This window comes from Pseudophryne corroboree, chromosome 4 (genome assembly GCF_028390025.1).
Source record: "Pseudophryne corroboree isolate aPseCor3 chromosome 4, aPseCor3.hap2, whole genome shotgun sequence".
In the NCBI taxonomy this organism is placed as follows: domain Eukaryota; kingdom Metazoa; phylum Chordata; class Amphibia; order Anura; family Myobatrachidae; genus Pseudophryne; species Pseudophryne corroboree.
Window position 1 is genome coordinate 91,962,203 of NC_086447.1, and position 20,624 is coordinate 91,982,826.

At 31.6% G+C, this 20,624-nt stretch overlaps 9 non-coding genes across 9 annotated transcripts; all 9 read left to right on the plus strand.

Moving 5' to 3' along the window:
- Positions 1-1,520: 1,520 nt before the first annotated feature.
- TRNAR-UCU (transfer RNA arginine (anticodon UCU)) lies at positions 1,521-1,606 on the plus strand. The gene is given in 2 exon segments: positions 1,521-1,557; positions 1,571-1,606. It is a non-coding gene; the product is annotated as a tRNA-Arg (tRNA).
- Positions 1,607-5,016: 3,410 nt separating this feature from the next.
- Positions 5,017-5,102, plus strand: TRNAR-UCU (transfer RNA arginine (anticodon UCU)). Its single transcript is given in 2 exon segments — positions 5,017-5,053; positions 5,067-5,102. It is a non-coding gene; the product is annotated as a tRNA-Arg (tRNA).
- A 3,407-nt stretch (positions 5,103-8,509) lies between these two features.
- Positions 8,510-8,595, plus strand: TRNAR-UCU (transfer RNA arginine (anticodon UCU)). The gene is given in 2 exon segments: positions 8,510-8,546; positions 8,560-8,595. It is a non-coding gene; the product is annotated as a tRNA-Arg (tRNA).
- Positions 8,596-10,257: 1,662 nt separating this feature from the next.
- On the plus strand, positions 10,258-10,343 carry TRNAR-UCU (transfer RNA arginine (anticodon UCU)). Its single transcript is given in 2 exon segments — positions 10,258-10,294; positions 10,308-10,343. It is a non-coding gene; the product is annotated as a tRNA-Arg (tRNA).
- A 1,653-nt stretch (positions 10,344-11,996) lies between these two features.
- TRNAR-UCU (transfer RNA arginine (anticodon UCU)) lies at positions 11,997-12,082 on the plus strand. The gene is given in 2 exon segments: positions 11,997-12,033; positions 12,047-12,082. It is a non-coding gene; the product is annotated as a tRNA-Arg (tRNA).
- A 1,655-nt stretch (positions 12,083-13,737) lies between these two features.
- On the plus strand, positions 13,738-13,823 carry TRNAR-UCU (transfer RNA arginine (anticodon UCU)). Its single transcript is given in 2 exon segments — positions 13,738-13,774; positions 13,788-13,823. It is a non-coding gene; the product is annotated as a tRNA-Arg (tRNA).
- Positions 13,824-15,479: 1,656 nt separating this feature from the next.
- Positions 15,480-15,565, plus strand: TRNAR-UCU (transfer RNA arginine (anticodon UCU)). The gene is given in 2 exon segments: positions 15,480-15,516; positions 15,530-15,565. It is a non-coding gene; the product is annotated as a tRNA-Arg (tRNA).
- A 1,670-nt stretch (positions 15,566-17,235) lies between these two features.
- On the plus strand, positions 17,236-17,321 carry TRNAR-UCU (transfer RNA arginine (anticodon UCU)). Its single transcript is given in 2 exon segments — positions 17,236-17,272; positions 17,286-17,321. It is a non-coding gene; the product is annotated as a tRNA-Arg (tRNA).
- A 1,658-nt stretch (positions 17,322-18,979) lies between these two features.
- TRNAR-UCU (transfer RNA arginine (anticodon UCU)) lies at positions 18,980-19,065 on the plus strand. The gene is given in 2 exon segments: positions 18,980-19,016; positions 19,030-19,065. It is a non-coding gene; the product is annotated as a tRNA-Arg (tRNA).
- The last annotated feature ends 1,559 nt before the right edge of the window (positions 19,066-20,624 follow it).

Genomic DNA, 20,624 nt, shown 5'->3' on the forward strand with positions numbered 1-20,624 from the left:
ATGTAAGATCACCAATTACAAATCAATTTTCGATACTTTAAATCAATAACTGCTGATCAAAAATGCTTATTGTTATATTTAACCAGCAACCAAATTCAATGTTGAGTCTGCTCAGCTAGCTATGCAGACCTTGAAGGGTATCTACACTCAAAAAACATTAAATCCTTTTTACCTGTAATCCTTACATGGTTATCACATATTAGCTAAATAATTGCTTAAACCTGATATAGGACTTGCACTCGAAATCAGCAGCCGGAAAACTCAGACAGGGATGTTGCATTCAAGAGGAATGTTGGAAATATCTGACACAGGTTAGCAACATTATCATGATAGTATGAAATAAGATGAATATCTACACTGTTAAGCACTCTAAACATTAAATACATTTTAGAAAATATTTTGGTCTTTAGTTTGTATTGCAATAAACAGTTACTATTTCACACAGGGTGCAATTGTCCCCACATTTTTTTGCACCTCACACAATGAGGATGCTATTTCTGAAATCAGTATAAAATTTTGGCTCTTACTCTACAATACTCTGTATATACATCCTACTAAAAAAAGAAAGACATAATAGATTTGTTTCATCACAGATTGTAGCTTTTAAAACATGAAAGTATTCTACAAGTTGTACTGTCGATACAAACGCTTGCTGCTTCAGTGGCTCTTTGGCGCAATGGATAGCGCATTGGACTTCTAGTAGGTTGTAGTTATTCAAAGGTTGTGGGTTCGAGTCCCAGCAGAGTCATTCTTTAGCTTCAAATGCAAACATTTAAAATGTACTTAAAATGATACATAACATAGACATTGTATATGGGAAACCTATATACTATATATACAAAGTAATTATAGGCTGTTGACATAAAAATCATTTAAATGTAAGACCAGTTACAAATCAATTTTAGATACTTTAAATCAATAACTGGTAATAAAAATGTGGATGGTTATTTTTAACCAGCAATCAAAATATTATGTTGAGTCTGCTCACGTAGGAATACAAAGCTTAAAGTGTATCTACAGTACACTCAAAAATCATAAAAAATCCTTAGATGTGTATTACAAATAACCTACACAATTGCTAAAACCTGATATAGGACTTGCACTTGAAAACAGCAAGAGGAAGACTCAGACATAGCTGTTGCATTTGGGAGAAATGTTATAAATATCTGACACTCGATAGCCATGTAATTATTATAATATAAATTAATATAAATATATATACTGGTAAAAATACAAAACCTATATAAATGTTACCAAAATGTTTCTATCTTCAGTTTCTTTGGAACAAACACTCAATCAGACATGGTGCAATTGTCCCCATATTGATTTGCACCTCACACAAAGTGGGAGCTATTTCTGAAATCATTACAAAAATTTTACTCTCACTCTACGATACTCTCTTTACAGCATACTTAAAAAATAGAAAAATAAAAAGATTAGTTTCATCACAGATTGTGTCATTTAAAACATAAGAGTATTCAACACATTGTACTGTTGATACAAAAGTATGATACATCAGTGGCTCTGTGGCGCAATGGATAGCGCATTGGACTTCTAGTAGGTTGTAGTTATTCAAAGGTTGTGGGTTCGAGTCCAACCAGAGTCGTTCTTTAGTTTCAAATGCAAAGATTTAACGTTTACTTACAATAATACATAACGTAGACATTGTATACAGGAGACTTATTTACTATATATATATATACAAAGTAATGATCGGCTGGTGACATAAAAATCTTTTCAATGTAAGATCACCAATTACAAATCAATTTTCGATACTTTAAATCAATAACTGCTGATCAAAAATGCTTATTGTTATATTTAACCAGCAACCAAATTCAATGTTGAGTCTGCTCAGCTAGCTATGCAGACCTTGAAGGGTATCTACACTCAAAAAACATTAAATCCTTTTTACCTGTAATCCTTACATGGTTATCACATATTAGCTAAATAATTGCTTAAACCTGATATAGGACTTGCACTCGAAATCAGCAGCCGGAAAACTCAGACAGGGATGTTGCATTCAAGAGGAATGTTGGAAATATCTGACACAGGTTAGCAACATTATCATGATAGTATGAAATAAGATGAATATCTACACTGTTAAGCACTCTAAACATTAAATACATTTTAGAAAATATTTTGGTCTTTAGTTTGTATTGCAATAAACAGTTACTATTTCACACAGGGTGCAATTGTCCCCACATTTTTTTGCACCTCACACAATGAGGATGCTATTTCTGAAATCAGTATAAAATTTTGGCTCTTACTCTACAATACTCTGTATATACATCCTACTAAAAAAAGAAAGACATAATAGATTTGTTTCATCACAGATTGTAGCTTTTAAAACATGAAAGTATTCTACAAGTTGTACTGTCGATACAAACGCTTGCTGCTTCAGTGGCTCTGTGGCGCAATAGATAGCGCATTGGACTTTTAGTAGGTTGTAGTTATTCAAAGGTTGTGGGTTCGAGTCCCAGCAGAGTCATTCTTTAGCTTCAAATGCAAACATTTAAAATTTACTTAAAATGATACATAACATAGACATTGTATATGGGAGACCTATATACTATATATACAAAGTAATTATAGGCTGTTGACATAAAAATCATTTAAATGTAAGACCAGTTACAAATCAATTTTAGATACTTTAAATCAATAACTGGTAATAAAAATGTGGATGGTTATTTTTAACCAGCAATCAAAATATTATGTTGAGTCTGCTCACGTAGGAATACAAAGCTTAAAGTGTATCTACAGTACACTCAAAAATCATAAAAAATCCTTAGATGTGTATTACAAATAACCTACACAATTGCTAAAACCTGATATAGGACTTGCACTTGAAAACAGCAAGAGGAAGACTCAGACATAGCTGTTGCATTTGGGAGAAATGTTATAAATATCTGACACTCGATAGCCATGTAATTATTATAATATAAATTAATATAAATATATATACTGGTAAAAATACAAAACCTATATAAATGTTACCAAAATGTTTCTGTCTTCAGTTTCTTTGGAACAAACACTCAATCAGACATGGTGCAATTGTCCCCATATTGATTTGCACCTCACACAAAGTGGGAGCTATTTCTGAAATCATTACAAAAATTTTACTCTCACTCTACGATACTCTCTTTACAGCATACTTAAAAAATAGAAAAATAAAAAGATTAGTTTCATCACAGATTGTGTCATTTAAAACATAAGAGTATTCAACACATTGTACTGTTGATACAAAAGTATGATACATCAGTGGCTCTGTGGCGCAATGGATAGCGCATTGGACTTCTAGTAGGTTGTAGTTATTCAAAGGTTGTGGGTTGTGGGTTCGAGTCGTTCTTTAGTTTCAAATGCAAAGATTTAAAGTTTACTTACAATAATACATAACGTAGACATTGTATACAGGAGACTTATTTACTATATATATATATATATATACATATATATATATACAAAGTAATGATCGGCTGGTGACATAAAAATCTTTTCAATGTAAGATCACCAATTACAAATCAATTTTCGATACTTTAAATCAATAACTGCTGATCAAAAATGCTTATTGTTATATTTAACCAGCAACCAAATTCAATGTTGAGTCTGCTCAGCTAGCTATGCAGACCTTGAAGGGTATCTACACTCAAAAAACATTAAATCCTTTTTACCTGTAATCCTTACATGGTTATCACATATTAGCTAAATAATTGCTTAAACCTGATATAGGACTTGCACTCGAAATCAGCAGCCGGAAAACTCAGACAGGGATGTTGCATTCAAGAGGAATGTTGGAAATATCTGACACAGGTTAGCAACATTATCATGATAGTATGAAATAAGATGAATATCTACACTGTTAAGCACTCTAAACATTAAATACATTTTAGAAAATATTTTGGTCTTTAGTTTGTATTGCAATAAACAGTTACTATTTCACACAGGGTGCAATTGTCCCCACATTTTTTTGCACCTCACACAATGAGGATGCTATTTCTGAAATCAGTATAAAATGTTGGCTCTTACTCTACAATACTCTGTATATACATCCTACTAAAAAAAGAAAGACATAATAGATTTGTTTCATCACAGATTGTAGCTTTTAAAACATGAAAGTATTCTACAAGTTGTACTGTGGATACAAACGCTTGCTGCTTCAGTGGCTCTTTGGCGCAATGGATAGCGCATTGGACTTTTAGTAGGTTGTAGTTATTCAAAGGTTGTGGGTTCGAGTCCCAGCAGAGTGATTCTTTAGCTTCAAATGCAAACATTTAAAATTTACTTAAAATGATACATAACATAGACATTGTATATGGGAGACCTATATACTATATATACAAAGTAATTATAGGTTGTTGACATAAAAATCATTTAAATGTAAGACCAGTTACAAATCAATTTTAGATACTTTAAATCAATAACTGGTAATAAAAATGTGGATGGTTATTTTTAACCAGCAATCAAAATATTATGTTGAGTCTGCTCACGTAGGAATACAAAGCTTAAAGTGTATCTACAGTACACTCAAAAATCATAAAAAATCCTTAGATGGGTATTACAAATAACCTACACAATTGCTAAAACCTGATATAGGACTTGCACTTGAAAACAGCAAGAGGAAGACTCAGACATAGCTGTTGCATTTGGGAGAAATGTTATAAATATCTGACACTCGATAGCCATGTAATTATTATAATATAAATTAATATAAATATCTATACTGGTAAAAATACAAAACCTATATAAATGTTACCAAAATGTTTCTGTCTTCAGTTTCTTTGCAACAAACACTCAATCAGACATGGTGCAATTGTCCCCATATTGATTTGCACCTCACACAAAGTGGGAGCTATTTCTGAAATCATTACAAAAATTTTACTCTCACTCTACGATACTCTCTTTACAGCATACTTAAAAAATAGAAAAATAAAAAGATTAGTTTCATCACAGATTGTGTAATTTAAAACATAAGAGTATTCAACACATTGTACTGTTGATACAAAAATCTGATACATCAGTGGCTCTGTGGCGCAATGGATAGCGCATTGGATTTCTAGTAGGTTGTAGTTATTCAAAGGTTGTGGGTTCGAGTCCCACCAGAGTCGTTCTTTAGTTTCAAATGCAAAGATTTAAAGTTTACTTACAATAATACATAACGTAGACATTGTATATAGGAGACTTATTTACTATATATATATATATATATATATACAAAGTAATGATAGGCTGGTGACATAAAAATCTTTTCAATGTAAGATCACCAATTACAAATCAATTTTCGATACTTTAAATCAATAACTGCTGATCAAAAATGCTTATTGTTATATTTAACCAGCAACCAAATTCAATGTTGAGTCTGCTCAGCTATCTATGCAGACCTTGAAGGGTATCTACACTCAAAAAACATTAAATCCTTTTTACCTGTAATCCTTACATGGTTATCACATATTAGCTAAATAATTGCTTAAACCTGATATTGGACTTGCACTCGAAATCAGCAGCCGGAAAACTCAGACAGGGATGTTGCATTCAAGAGGAATGTTGGAAATATCTGACACAGGTTAGCAACATTATCATGATAGTATGAAATAAGATGAATATCTACACTGTTAAGCACTCTAAACATTAAATACATTTTAGAAAATATTTTGGTCTTTAGTTTGTATTGCAATAAACAGTTACTATTTCACACAGGGTGCAATTGTCCCCACATTTTTTTGCACCTCACACAATGAGGATGCTATTTCTGAAATCAGTATAAAATTTTGGCTCTTACTCTACAATACTCTGTATATACATCCTACTAAAAAAAGAAAGTCATAATAGATTTGTTTCATCACAGATTGTAGCTTTTAAAACATGAAAGTATTCTACAAGTTGTACTGTCGATACAAATGCTTGCTGCTTCAGTGGCTCTTTGGCGCAATGGATAGCGCATTTGACTTTTAGTAGGTTGTAGTTATTTAAAGGTTGTGGGTTCGAGTCCCAGCAGAGTCATTCTTTAGCTTCAAATGCAAACATTTAAAATTTACTTAAAATGATACATAACATAGACATTGTATATGGGAAACCTATATACTATATATACAAAGTAATTATAGGCTGTTGACATAAAAATCATTTAAATGTAAGACCAGTTACAAATCAATTTTAGATACTTTAAATCAATAACTGGTAATAAAAATGTGGATGGTTATTTTTAACCAGCAATCAAAATATTATGTTGAGTCTGCTCACGTAGGAATACAAAGCTTAAAGTGTATCTACAGTACACTCAAAAATCATAAAAAATCCTTAGATGTGTATTACAAATAACCTACACAATTGCTAAAACCTGATATAGGACTTGCACTTGAAAACAGCAAGAGGAAGACTCAGACATAGCTGTTGCATTTGGGAGAAATGTTATAAATATCTGACACTCGATAGCCATGTAATTATTATAATATAAATTAATATAAATATATATACTGGTAAAAATACAAAACCTATATAAATGTTACCAAAATGTTTCTGTCTTCAGTTTCTTTGGAACAAACACTCAATCAGACATGGTGCAATTGTCCCCATATTGATTTGCACCTCACACAAAGTGGGAGCTATTTCTGAAATCATTACAAAAATTTTACTCTCACTCTACGATACTCTCTTTACAGCATACTTAAAAAATAGAAAAATAAAAAGATTAGTTTCATCACAGATTGTGTCATTTAAAACATAAGAGTATTCAACACATTGTACTGTTGATACAAAAGTATGATACATCAGTGGCTCTGTGGCGCAATGGATAGCGCATTGGACTTCTAGTAGGTTGTAGTTATTCAAAGGTTGTGGGTTCGAGTCGTTCTTTAGTTTCAAATGCAAAGATTTAAAGTTTACTTACAATAATACATAACGTAGACATTGTATACAGGAGACTTATTTACTATATATATATATACATATATATATATACAAAGTAATGATCGGCTGGTGACATAAAAATCTTTTCAATGTAAGATCACCAATTACAAATCAATTTTCGATACTTTAAATCAATAACTGCTGATCAAAAATGCTTATTGTTATATTTAACCAGCAACCAAATTCAATGTTGAGTCTGCTCAGCTAGCTATGCAGACCTTGAAGGGTATCTACACTCAAAAAACATTAAATCCTTTTTACCTGTAATCCTTACATGGTTATCACATATTAGCTAAATAATTGCTTAAACCTGATATAGGACTTGCACTCGAAATCAGCAGCCGGAAAACTCAGACAGGGATGTTGCATTCAAGAGGAATGTTGGAAATATCTGACACAGGTTAGCAACATTATCATGATAGTATGAAATAAGATGAATATCTACACTGTTAAGCACTCTAAACATTAAATACATTTTAGAAAATATTTTGGTCTTTAGTTTGTATTGCAATAAACAGTTACTATTTCACACAGGGTGTAATTGTCCCCACATTTTTTTGCACCTCACACAATGAGGATGCTATTTCTGAAATCAGTATAAAATGTTGGCTCTTACTCTACAATACTCTGTATATACATCCTACTAAAAAAAGAAAGACATAATAGATTTGTTTCATCACAGATTGTAGCTTTTAAAACATGAAAGTATTCTACAAGTTGTACTGTGGATACAAACGCTTGCTGCTTCAGTGGCTCTTTGGCGCAATGGATAGCGCATTGGACTTTTAGTAGGTTGTAGTTATTCAAAGGTTGTGGGTTCGAGTCCCAGCAGAGTGATTCTTTAGCTTCAAATGCAAACATTTAAAATTTACTTAAAATGATACATAACATAGACATTGTATATGGGAGACCTATATACTATATATACAAAGTAATTATAGGTTGTTGACATAAAAATCATTTAAATGTAAGACCAGTTACAAATCAATTTTAGATACTTTAAATCAATAACTGGTAATAAAAATGTGGATGGTTATTTTTAACCAGCAATCAAAATATTATGTTGAGTCTGCTCACGTAGGAATACAAAGCTTAAAGTGTATCTACAGTACACTCAAAAATCATAAAAAATCCTTAGATGGGTATTACAAATAACCTACACAATTGCTAAAACCTGATATAGGACTTGCACTTGAAAACAGCAAGAGGAAGACTCAGACATAGCTGTTGCATTTGGGAGAAATGTTATAAATATCTGACACTCGATAGCCATGTAATTATTATAATATAAATTAATATAAATATCTATACTGGTAAAAATACAAAACCTATATAAATGTTACCAAAATGTTTCTGTCTTCAGTTTCTTTGCAACAAACACTCAATCAGACATGGTGCAATTGTCCCCATATTGATTTGCACCTCACACAAAGTGGGAGCTATTTCTGAAATCATTACAAAAATTTTACTCTCACTCTACGATACTCTCTTTACAGCATACTTAAAAAATAGAAAAATAAAAAGATTAGTTTCATCACAGATTGTGTCATTTAAAACATAAGAGTATTCAACACATTGTACTGTTGATACAAAAATATGATACATCAGTGGCTCTGTGGCGCAATGGATAGCGCATTGGATTTCTAGTAGGTTGTAGTTATTCAAAGGTTGTGGGTTCGAGTCCCACCAGAGTCGTTCTTTAGTTTCAAATGCAAAGATTTAAAGTTTACTTACAATAATACATAACGTAGACATTGTATACAGGAGACTTATTTACTATATATATATATATATATATACAAAGTAATGATAGGCTGGTGACATAAAAATTTTTTCAATGTAAGATCACCAATTACAAATCAATTTTCGATACTTTAAATCAATAACTGCTGATCAAAAATGCTTATTGTTATATTTAACCAGCAACCAAATTCAATGTTGAGTCTGCTCAGCTAGCTATGCAGACCTTGAAGGGTATCTACACTCAAAAAACATTAAATCCTTTTTACCTGTAATCCTTACATGGTTATCACATATTAGCTAAATAATTGCTTAAACCTGATATAGGACTTGCACTCGAAATCAGCAGCCGGAAAACTCAGACAGGGATGTTGCATTCAAGAGGAATGTTGGAAATATCTGACACAGGTTAGCAACATTATCATGATAGTATGAAATAAGATGAATATCTACACTGTTAAGCACTCTAAACATTAAATACATTTTAGAAAATATTTTGGTCTTTAGTTTGTATTGCAATAAACAGTTACTATTTCACACAGGGTGCAATTGTCCCCACATTTTTTTGCACCTCACACAATGAGGATGCTATTTCTGAAATCAGTATAAAATTTTGGCTCTTACTCTACAATACTCTGTATATACATCCTACTAAAAAAAGAAAGACATAATAGATTTGTTTCATCACAGATTGTAGCTTTTAAAACATGAAAGTATTCTACAAGTTGTACTGTCGATACAAACGCTTACTGCTTCAGTGGCTCTTTGGCGCAATGGATAGCGCATTTGACTTCTAGTAGGTTGTAGTTATTTAAAGGTTGTGGGTTCGAGTCCCAGCAGAGTCATTTTTTAGCTTCAAATGCAAACATTTAAAATTTACTTAAAATGATACATAACATAGACATTGTATATGGGAAACCTATATACTATATATACAAAGTAATTATAGGCTGTTGACATAAAAATCATTTAAATGTAAGACCAGTTACAAATCAATTTTAGATACTTTAAATCAATAACTGGTAATAAAAATGTGGATGGTTGTTTTTAACCAGCAATCAAAATATTATGTTGAGTCTGCTTACGTAGGAATACAAAGCTTAAAGTGTATCTACAGTACACTCAAAAATCATAAAAAATCCTTAGATGTGTATTACAAATAACCTACACAATTGCTAAAACCTGATATAGGACTTGCACTTGAAAACAGCAAGAGGAAGACTCAGACATAGCTGTTGCATTTGGGAGAAATGTTATAAGTATCTGACACTCGATAGCCATGTAATTATTATAATATAAATTAATATAAATATATATACTGGTAAAAATACAAAACCTATATAAATGTTACCAAAATGTTTCTGTCTTCAGTTTCTTTGGAACAAACACTCAATCAGACATGGTGCAATTGTCCCCATATTGATTTGCACCTCACACAAAGTGGGAGCTATTTCTGAAATCATTACAAAAATTTTACTCTCACTCTACGATACTCTCTTTACAGCATACTTAAAAAATAGAAAAATAAAAAGATTAGTTTCATCACAGATTGTGTCATTTAAAACATAAGAGTATTCAACACATTGTACTGTTGATACAAAAGTATGATACATCAGTGGCTCTGTGGCGCAATGGATAGCGCATTGGACTTCTAGTAGGTTGTAGTTATTCAAAGGTTGTGGGTTCGAGTCCCACCAGAGTCGTTCTTTAGTTTCAAATGCAAAGATTTAAAGTTTACTTACAATAATACATAACGTAGACATTGTATACAGGAGACTTATTTACTATATATATATATACAAAGTAATGATCGGTTGGTGACATAAAAATCTTTTCAATGTAAGATCACCAATTACAAATCAATTTTCGATACTTTAAATCAATAACTGCTGATCAAAAATGCTTATTGTTATATTTAACCAGCAACCAAATTCAATGTTGAGTCTGCTCAGCTAGCTATGCAGACCTTGAAGGGTATCTACACTCAAAAAACATTAAATCCTTTTTACCTGTAATCCTTACATGGTTATCACATATTAGCTAAATAATTGCTTAAACCTGATATAGGACTTGCACTCGAAATCAGCAGCCGGAAAACTCAGACAGGGATGTTGCATTCAAGAGGAATGTTGGAAATATCTGACACAGGTTAGCAACATTATCATGATAGTATGAAATAAGATGAATATCTACACTGTTAAGCACTCTAAACATTAAATACATTTTAGAAAATATTTTGGTCTTTAGTTTGTATTGCAATAAACAGTTACTATTTCACACAGGGTGCAATTGTCCCCACATTTTTTGCACCTCACACAATGAGGATGCTATTTCTGAAATCAGTATAAAATTTTGGCTCTTACTCTACAATACTCTGTATATACATCCTACTAAAAAAAGAAAGACATAATAGATTTGTTTCATCACAGATTGTAGCTTTTAAAACATGAAAGTATTCTACAAATTGTACTGTCGATACAAACGCTTGCTGCTTCAGTGGCTCTTTGGCGCAATGAATAGCGCATTTGACTTCTAGTAGGTTGTAGTTATTTAAAGGTTGTGGGTTCGAGTCCCAGCAGAGTCATTTTTTAGCTTCAAATGCAAACATTTAAAATTTACTTAAAATGATACATAACATAGACATTGTATATGGGAAACCTATATACTATATATACAAAGTAATTATAGGCTGTTGACATAAAAATCATTTAAATGTAAGACCAGTTACAAATCAATTTTAGATACTTTAAATCAATAACTGGTAATAAAAATGTGGATGGTTATTTTTAACCAGCAATCAAAATATTATGTTGAGTCTGCTCACGTAGGAATACAAAGCTTAAAGTGTATCTACAGTACACTCAAAAATCATAAAAAATCCTTAGATGTGTATTACAAATAACCTACACAATTGCTAAAACCTGATATAGGACTTGCACTTGAAAACAGCAAGAGGAAGACTCAGACATAGCTGTTGCATTTGGGAGAAATGTTATAAATATCTGACACTCGATAGCCATGTAATTATTATAATATAAATTAATATAAATATATATACTGGTAAAAATACAAAACCTATATAAATGTTACCAAAATGTTTCTGTCTTCAGTTTCTTTGGAACAAACACTCAATCAGACATGGTGCAATTGTCCCCATATTGATTTGCACCTCACACAAAGTGGGAGCTATTTCTGAAATCATTACAAAAATTTTACTCTCACTCTACGATACTCTCTTTACAGCATACTTAAAAAATAGAAAAATAAAAAGATTAGTTTCATCACAGATTGTGTCATTTAAAACATAAGAGTATTCAACACATTGTACTGTTGATACAAAAGTATGATACATCAGTGGCTCTGTGGCGCAATGGATAGCGCATTGGACTTCTAGTAGGTTGTAGTTATTCAAAGGTTGTGGGTTCGAGTCCCACCAGAGTCGTTCTTTAGTTTCAAATGCAAAGATTTAAAGTTTACTTACAATAATACATAACGTAGACATTGTATACAGGAGACTTATTTACTATATATATATATATACAAAGTAATGATCGGCTGGTGACATAAAAATCTTTTCAATGTAAGATCACCAATTACAAATCAATTTTCGATACTTTAAATCAATGACTGCTGATCAAAAATGCTTATTGTTATATTTAACCAGCAACCAAATTCAATGTTGAGTCTGCTCAGCTAGCTATGCAGACCTTGAAGGGTATCTACACTCAAAAAACATTAAATCCTTTTTACCTGTAATCCTTACATGGTTATCACATATTAGCTAAATAATTGCTTAAACCTGATATAGGACTTGCACTCGAAATCAGCAGCCGGAAAACTCAGACAGGGATGTTGCATTCAAGAGGAATGTTGGAAATATCTGACACAGGTTAGCAACATTATCATGATAGTATGAAATAAGATGAATATCTACACTGTTAAGCACTCTAAACATTAAATACATTTTAGAAAATATTTTGGTCTTTAGTTTGTATTGCAATAAACAGTTACTATTTCACACAGGGTGCAATTGTCCCCACATTTTTTGCACCTCACACAATGAGGATGCTATTTCTGAAATCAGTATAAAATTTTGGCTCTTACTCTACAATACTCTGTATATACATCCTACTAAAAAAAGAAAGACATAATAGATTTGTTTCATCACAGATTGTAGCTTTTAAAACATGAAAGTATTCTACAAATTGTACTGTCGATACAAACGCTTGCTGCTTCAGTGGCTCTTTGGCGCAATGAATAGCGCATTTGACTTCTAGTAGGTTGTAGTTATTTAAAGGTTGTGGGTTCGAGTCCCAGCAGAGTCATTTTTTAGCTTCAAATGCAAACATTTAAAATTTACTTAAAATGATACATAACATAGACATTGTATATGGGAAACCTATATACTATATATACAAAGTAATTATAGGCTGTTGACATAAAAATCATTTAAATGTAAGACCAGTTACAAATCAATTTTAGATACTTTAAATCAATAACTGGTAATAAAAATGTGGATGGTTATTTTTAACCAGCAATCAAAATATTATGTTGAGTCTGCTCACGTAGGAATACAAAGCTTAAAGTGTATCTACAGTACACTCAAAAATCATAAAAAATCCTTAGATGTGTATTACAAATAACCTACACAATTGCTAAAACCTGATATAGGACTTGCACTTGAAAACAGCAAGAGGAAGACTCAGACATAGCTGTTGCATTTGGGAGAAATGTTATAAATATCTGACACTCGATAGCCATGTAATTATTATAATATAAATTAATATAAATATATATACTGGTAAAAATACAAAACCTATATAAATGTTACCAAAATGTTTCTGTCTTCAGTTTCTTTGGAACAAACACTCAATCAGACATGGTGCAATTGTCCCCATATTGATTTGCACCTCACACAAAGTGGGAGCTATTTCTGAAATCATTACAAAAATTTTACTCTCACTCTACGATACTCTCTTTACAGCATACTTAAAAAATAGAAAAATAAAAAGATTAGTTTCATCACAGATTGTGTCATTTAAAACATAAGAGTATTCAACACATTGTACTGTTGATACAAAAGTATGATACATCAGTGGCTCTGTGGCGCAATGGATAGCGCATTGGACTTCTAGTAGGTTGTAGTTATTCAAAGGTTGTGGGTTCGAGTCCCACCAGAGTCGTTCTTTAGTTTCAAATGCAAAGATTTAAAGTTTACTTACAATAATACATAACGTAGACATTGTATACAGGAGACTTATTTACTATATATATATATATACAAAGTAATGATCGGCTGGTGACATAAAAATCTTTTCAATGTAAGATCACCAATTACAAATCAATTTTCGATACTTTAAATCAATGACTGCTGATCAAAAATGCTTATTGTTATATTTAACCAGCAACCAAATTCAATGTTGAGTCTGCTCAGCTAGCTATGCAGACCTTGAAGGGTATCTACACTCAAAAAACATTAAATCCTTTTTACCTGTAATCCTTACATGGTTATCACATATTAGCTAAATAATTGCTTAAACCTGATATAGGACTTGCACTCGAAATCAGCAGCCGGAAAACTCAGACAGGGATGTTGCATTCAAGAGGAATGTTGGAAATATCTGACACAGGTTAGCAACATTATCATGATAGTATGAAATAAGATGAATATCTACACTGTTAAGCACTCTAAACATTAAATACATTTTAGAAAATATTTTGGTCTTTAGTTTGTATTGCAATAAACAGTTACTATTTCACACAGGGTGCAATTGTCCCCACATTTTTTTGCACCTCACACAATGAGGATGCTATTTCTGAAATCAGTATAAAATTTTGGCTCTTACTCTACAATACTCTGTATATACATCCTACTAAAAAAAGAAAGACATAATAGATTTGTTTCATCACAGATTGTAGCTTTTAAAACATGAAAGTATTCTACAAGTTGTACTGTCGATACAAACGCTTGCTGCTTCAGTGGCTCTTTGGCGCAATGGATAGCGCATTTGACTTCTAGTAGGTTGTAGTTATTTAAAGGTTGTGGGTTCGAGTCCCAGCAGAGTCATTCTTTAGCTTCAAATGCAAACATTTAAAATTTACTTAAAATGATACATAACATAGACATTGTATATGGGAAACCTATATACTATATATACAAAGTAATTATAGGCTGTTGACATAAAAATCATTTAAATGTAAGACCAGTTACAAATCAATTTTAGATACTTTAAATCAATAACTGGTAATAAAAATGTGGATGGTTATTTTTAACCAGCAATCAAAATATTATGTTGAGTCTGCTCACGTAGGAATACAAAGCTTAAAGTGTATCTACAGTACACTCAAAAATCATAAAAAATCCTTAGATGTGTATTACAAATAACCTACACAATTGCTAAAACCTGATATAGGACTTGCACTTGAAAACAGCAAGAGGAAGACTCAGACATAGCTGTTGCATTTGGGAGAAATGTTATAAATATCTGACACTCGATAGCCATGTAATTATTATAATATAAATTAATATAAATATATATACTGGTAAAAATACAAAACCTATATAAATGTTACCAAAATGTTTCTGTCTTCAGTTTCTTTGGAACAAACACTCAATCAGACATGGTGCAATTGTCCCCATATTGATTTGCACCTCACACAAAGTGGGACCTATTTCTGAAATCATTACAAAAATTTTACTCTCACTCTACGATACTCTCTTTACAGCATACTTAAAAAATAGAAAAATAAAAAGATTAGTTTCATCACAGATTGTGTCATTTAAAACATAAGAGTATTCAACACATTGTACTGTTGATACAAAAGTATGATACATCAGTGGCTCTGTGGCGCAATGGATAGCGCATTGGACTTCTAGTAGGTTGTAGTTATTCAAAGGTTGTGGGTTCGAGTCCCACCAGAGTCATTCTTTAGTTTCAAATGCAAAGATTTAAAGTTTACTTACAATAATACATAACGTAGACATTGTATACAGGAGACTTATTTACTATATATATATATATACATATATATATATACAAAGTAATGATCGGCTGGTGACATAAAAATCTTTTCAATGTAAGATCACCAATTACAAATCAATTTTCGATACTTTAAATCAATAACTGCTGATCAAAAATGCTTATTGTTATATTTAACCAGCAACCAAATTCAATGTTGAGTCTGCTCAGCTAGCTATGCAGACCTTGAAGGGTATCTACACTCAAAAAACATTAAATCCTTTTTACCTGTAATCCTTACATGGTTATCACATATTAGCTAAATAATTGCTTAAACCTGATATAGGACTTGCACTCGAAATCAGCAGCCGGAAAACTCAGACAGGGATGTTGCATTCAAGAGGAATGTTGGAAATATCTGACACAGGTTAGCAACATTATCATGATAGTATGAAATAAGATGAATATCTACACTGTTAAGCACTCTAAACATTAAATACATTTTAGAAAATATTTTGGTCTTTAGTTTGTATTGCAATAAACAGTTACTATTTCACACAGGGTGCAATTGTCCCCACATTTTTTTGCACCTCACACAATGAGGATGCTATTTCTGAAATCAGTATAAAATGTTGGCTCTTACTCTACAATACTCTGTATATACATCCTACTAAAAAAAGAAAGACATAATAGATTTGTTTCATCACAGATTGTAGCTTTTAAAACATGAAAGTATTCTACAAGTTGTACTGTCGATACAAACGCTTGTTGCTTCAGTGGCTCTTTGGCGCAATGGATAGCGCATTGCACTTTTAGTAGGTTGTAGTTATTCAAAGGTTGTGGGTTCGAGTCCCAGCAGAGTGATTCTTTAGCTTCAAATGCAAACATTTAAAATTTACTTAAAATGATACATAACATAGACATTGTATATGGGAGACCTATATACTATATATACAAAGTAATTATAGGTTGTTGACATAAAAATCATTTAAATGTAAGACCAGTTACAAATCAATTTTAGATACTTTAAATCAATAACTGGTAATAAAAATGTGGATGGTTATTTTTAACCAGCAATCAAAATATTATGTTGAGTCTGCTCACGTAGGAATACAAAGCTTAAAGTGTATCTACAGTACACTCAAAAATCATAAAAAATCCTTAGATGGGTATTACAAATAACCTACACAATTGCTAAAACCTGATATAGGACTTGCACTTGAAAACAGCAAGAGGAAGACTCAGACATAGCTGTTGCATTTGGGAGAAATTTTATAAATATCTGACACTCGATAGCCATGTAATTATTATAATATAAATTAATATAAATATCTATACTGGTAAAAATACAAAACCTATATAAATGTTACCAAAATGTTTCTGTCTTCAGTTTCTTTGCAACAAACACTCAATCAGACATGGTGCAATTGTCCCCATATTGATTTGCACCTCACACAAAGTGGGAGCTATTTCTGAAATCATTACAAAAATTTTACTCTCACTCTACGATACTCTCTTTACAGCATACTTAAAAAATAGAAAAATAAAAAGATTAGTTTCATCACAGATTGTGTCATTTAAAACATAAGAGTATTCAACACATTGTACTGTTGATACAAAAATATGATACATCAGTGGCTCTGTGGCGCAATGGATAGCGCATTGGATTTCTAGTAGGTTGTAGTTATTCAAAGGTTGTGGGTTCGAGTCCCACCAGAGTCGTTCTTTAGTTTCAAATGCAAAGATTTAAAGTTTACTTACAATAATACATAACGTAGACATTGTATACAGGAGACTTATTTACTATATATATATATATATACAAAGTAATGATAGGCTGGTGACATAAAAATCTTTTCAATGTAAGATCACCAATTACAAATCAATTTTCGATACTTTAAATCAATAACTGCTGATCAAAAATGCTTATTGTTATATTTAACCAGCAACCAAATTCAATGTTGAGTCTGCTCAGCTAGCTATGCAGACCTTGAAGGGTATCTACATTCAAAAAACATTAAATCCTTTTTACCTGTAATCCTTACATGGTTATCACATATTAGCTAAATAATTGCTTAAACCTGATATAGGACTTGCACTCGAAATCAGCAGCCGGAAAACTCAGACAGGGATGTTGCATTCAAGAGGAATGTTGGAAATATCTGACACAGGTTAGCAACATTATCATGATAGTATGAAATAAGATGAATATCTACACTGTTAAGCACTCTAAACATTAAATACATTTTAGAAAATATTTTGGTCTTTAGTTTGTATTGCAATAAACAGTTACTATTTCACACAGGGTGCAATTGTCCCCACATTTTTTTGCACCTCACACAATGAGGATGCTATTTCTGAAATCAGTATAAAATTTTGGCTCTTACTCTACAATACTCTGTATATACATCCTACTAAAAAAAGAAAGACATAATAGATTTGTTTCATCACAGATTGTAGCTTTTAAAACATGAAAGTATTCTACAAGTTGTACTGTCGATACAAACGCTTGCTGCTTCAGTGGCTCTTTGGCGCAATGGATAGCGCATTTGACTTCTAGTAGGTTGTAGTTATTTAAAGGTTGTGGGTTCGAGTCCCAGCAGAGTCATTTTTTAGCTTCAAATGCAAACATTTAAAATTTACTTAAAATGATACATAACATAGACATTGTATATGGGAAACCTATATACTATATATACAAAGTAATTATAGGCTGTTGACATAAAAATCATTTAAATGTAAGACCAGTTACAAATCAATTTTAGATACTTTAAATCAATAACTGGTAATAAAAATGTGGATGGTTATTTTTAACCAGCAATCAAAATATTATGTTGAGTCTGCTCACGTAGGAATACAAAGCTTAAAGTGTATCTACAGTACACTCAAAAATCATAAAAAATCCTTAGATGTGTATTACAAATAACCTACACAATTGCTAAAACCTGATATAGGACTTGCACTTGAAAACAGCAAGAGGAAGACTCAGACATAGCTGTTGCATTTGGGAGAAATGTTATAAATATCTGACACTCGATAGCCATGTAATTATTATAATATAAATTAATATAAATATATATACTGGTAAAAATACAAAACCTATATAAATGTTACCAAAATGTTTCTGTCTTCAGTTTCTTTGGAACAAACACTCAATCAGACATGGTGCAATTGTCCCCATATTGATTTGCACCTCACACAAAGTGGGAGCTATTTCTGAAATCATTACAAAAATTTTACTCTCACTCTACGATACTCTCTTTACAGCATACTTAAAAAATAGAAAAATAAAAAGATTAGTTTCATCACAGATTGTGTCATTTAAAACATAAGAGTATTCAACACATTGTACTGTTGATACAAAAGTATGATACATCAGTGGCTCTGTGGCGCAATGGATAGCGCATTGGACTTCTAGAAGGTTGTAGTTATTCAAAGGTTGTGGGTTCGAGTCCCACCAGAGTCGTTCTTTAGTTTCAAATGCAAAGATTTAAAGTTTACTTACAATAATACATAACGTAGACATTGTATACAGGAGACTTATTTACTATATATATATATATACAAAGTAATGATCGGCTGGTGACATAAAAATCTTTTCAATGTAAGATCACCAATTACAAATCAATTTTCGATACTTTAAATCAATAACTGCTGATCAAAAATGCTTATTGTTATATTTAACCAGCAACCAAATTCAATGTTGAGTCTGCTCAGCTAGCTATGCAGACCTTGAAGGGTATCTACATTCAAAAAACATTAAATCCTTTTTACCTGTAATCCTTACATGGTTATCACATATTAGCTAAATAATTGCTTAAACCTGATATAGGACTTGCACTCGAAATCAGCAGCCGGAAAACTCAGACAGGGATGTTGCATTCAAGAGGAATGTTGGAAATATCTGACACAGGTTAGCAACATTATCATGATAGTATGAAATAAGATGAATATCTACACTGTTAAGCACTCTAAACATTAAATACATTTTAGAAAATATTTTGGTCTTTAGTTTGTATTGCAATAAACAGTTACTATTTCACACAGGGTGCAATTGTCCCCACATTTTTTTGCACCTCACACAATGAGGATGCTATTTCTGAAATCAGTATAAAATTTTGGCTCTTACTCTACAATACTCTGTATATACATCCTACTAAAAAAAGAAAGACATAATAGATTTGTTTCATCACAGATTGTAGCTTTTAAAACATGAAAGTATTCTACAAGTTGTACTGTCGATACAAACGCTTGCTGCTTCAGTGGCTCTTTGGCGCAATGGATAGCGCATTTGACTTCTAGTAGGTTGTAGTTATTTAAAGGTTGTGGGTTCGAGTCCCAGCAGAGTCATTTTTTAGCTTCAAATGCAAACATTTAAAATTTACTTAAAATGATACATAACATAGACATTGTATATGGGAAACCTATATACTATATATACAAAGTAATTATAGGCTGTTGACATAAAAATCATTTAAATGTAAGACCAGTTACAAATCAATTTTAGATACTTTAAATCAATAACTGGTAATAAAAATGTGGATGGTTATTTTTAACCAGCAATCAAAATATTATGTTGAGTCTGCTCACGTAGGAATACAAAGCTTAAAGTGTATCTACAGTACACTCAAAAATCATAAAAAATCCTTAGATGTGTATTACAAATAACCTACACAATTGCTAAAACCTGATATAGGACTTGCACTTGAAAACAGCAAGAGGAAGACTCAGACATAGCTGTTGCATTTGGGAGAAATGTTATAAATATCTGACACTCGATAGCCATGTAATTATTATAATATAAATTAATATAAATATATATACTGGTAAAAATACAAAACCTATATAAATGTTACCAAAATGTTTCTGTCTTCAGTTTCTTTGGAACAAACACTCAATCAGACATGGTGCAATTGTCCCCATATTGATTTGCACCTCACACAAAGTGGGAGCTATTTCTGAAATCATTACAAAAATTTTACTCTCACTCTACGATACTCTCTTTACAGCATACTTAAAAAATAG